At 28.6% G+C, this 2,228-nt stretch overlaps 1 long non-coding RNA gene across 1 annotated transcript; it reads left to right on the top strand.

Moving 5' to 3' along the window:
- The first annotated feature begins 348 nt into the window (after nt 1–348).
- LOC129972577 (uncharacterized) lies at nt 349–2,008 on the top strand. Its single transcript, XR_008784877.1, has 2 exons — nt 349–482; nt 1,784–2,008. It is a non-coding gene; the product is annotated as an uncharacterized LOC129972577 (long non-coding RNA).
- The last annotated feature ends 220 nt before the right edge of the window (nt 2,009–2,228 follow it).

The raw sequence follows: 2,228 nt of genomic DNA, 5'->3' as shown, positions 1-2,228 counted from the left end.
GGATGGCTGTACGACCTAGTTAATAAATAACTCTGCAAAACCTTTTTGTATTTTATTTCTGGACAATCATAACTGAAAACGATTTTATTTTCTTTTTGAGTCATGAGATAATCCTATAACCATAAATAACGTACAGATTCTTTGCCTTTACCTTCTAGAAATGTATTTCATTCAACCTCCAACTGCACCATAATCAGCTGTCAAAAAGTATGACAGCAACAATGGAAGCATTTTTGACAGAAGAGAATAAGAAAATTGAATATGTCCGTTGCTCTACGGTTTAGAAATATTAAATTTATTTGATATTATCCTCAAAGAACGCCCAGAAGAAATGAACAATTGCAGGAAATTATATTAATGCAACCTTGGTGCGTTTCCAACAATAAGGCCATTTTAATTTATGAGTAGTCATCCTCAGAGACACATGGATTGGAGGAGACCACTTAAATAACCTTTGGGCAACGCTCAACTGAAATGACACGGTATGTGGAGTGTGAAATTTCCATAGCTGCAATCTCATGTTCAGTTTAAAACTAGATTACGTAATAATAATATATACGAAATCCTTGTGTTAATAATGCAGTAAACGGTCTAATTAATGATTGATAAATTATATATATGAATTATGGATATGTTTTGGCAGTATTTCAGAATTATTTAAGCATTTCTAACAAATATTACGAAAATAGTACTGTTAAAGCACTTTTCTGTACTTAGAAGTACGCATTCATTCTGTCAACTAAAAAGAAAATTAAAATGTTTATAAGAAATTTTCTTTTTGAATTTCATAGTTGAAAACTATCTCTATTTCTGCTAATAATAAAGGAGTTAAGTATGTGCATTTGTTGGTGCTCTACATGTTAGACCTATTGGCCTATAACTGCCAAATTTGGCATTAATATAATTTTCCTCTCGGAGAGATTGCATCTCAGAGAGACTTTTTAAAATTTTTTTATTAAAATGTTAATTATTTAAAAATTAAACGGGATTTTCGAGATTTTTTTTCCAGCAAAAGCTTTCGAGAAAATTAATGTAAAAACGTAATTTTTATATCAAAACAACCATTATAATATTTAATTTGCAATATAATACCATGATATGATTATAATATATCAAAAATTATCTTTTCAATTATCGCATTATTATCTTTTTACCAGTTTAATTATCGCATATTTTTATGTGTAGTTAAAACATTGCAATTTTTTTGCATAATTTTTTTATAATGTATTTTATTGTGCAATGGAATTCAAACCATTTTTTCTATTTTATCAAATGTTTAAGCTCATGATTTTCTTTCATTGTTGAAAACTAAGAAAGATAGATTATGCTTACAATCTGAGTAATTTATATGAAGAACAGGAAATGAAGTTCCAGTAACGCGGAAAGCAAAGTACAATTGCAAGATAGATTATCCGTACAGCTACTTATTTAATAGTACCAAGGCATTATGGAACTTAAATCTGCGAGGAATAGTAATATTCTCAATAAACAAAATTGGTGTCAAACTATTAAAATGACAATCATAATTTAAAGTGCTTAGTACTTTATTTAAAGTGCTTAGAATTCAGTTTGTGATGACACCATAAATTAAAGACTTAAAAATAAACTTAATTAAAATATAAAATTTTTTAACTTACAGCGCATTAATAAAACTATCTTTTCAAGAACCATTTAAAAAAAAATTTATTGATTAGTTCATACTTCAGAAACAACTCTAATTTATTACTTGGCACAGCATCCATTAGATACTTATATGTATACATTACATCGTATCTTATTTCAGATATGCAAAGGAATGGAAAACATAAGAGATCAAACCATGTTCTCTCTAAGATTAGTTTCTATTGATGATTGATATGATTCTCAACTCTAAATCCGAGAACAGGATGAATTATGCAAGGACAAAAAGAATTATCGACACGCAAGACGAATGCAGCAGCGATAAGGTTTCAGCTACTGCGTTTTATTTGAAACTATAAGAAGACTCCAAATAAAAGTGTGACGATGATTCTGGTGGTGTTATTTCATGCATTAAATCTTTGATATTTCTCTGGTAGACTATTACTTATATCAAGAGAAATCCGGAAATAATTTATTATGTCTATAATTGAAACCGAAGTTAAGAAGCAATTAATGATAAATCATTTATTTTTCTGAATGATGTGTTCCCAAACTCTTAGTTGCGACCTACGAATCTTGAATGCGTATATATCATTTCACAATTTGTA

Source organism: Argiope bruennichi, chromosome 1 (genome assembly GCF_947563725.1).
Source record: "Argiope bruennichi chromosome 1, qqArgBrue1.1, whole genome shotgun sequence".
Lineage (NCBI taxonomy): Eukaryota > Metazoa > Arthropoda > Arachnida > Araneae > Araneidae > Argiope > Argiope bruennichi.
This window is presented reverse-complemented; position numbering and strand designations above follow the sequence as displayed.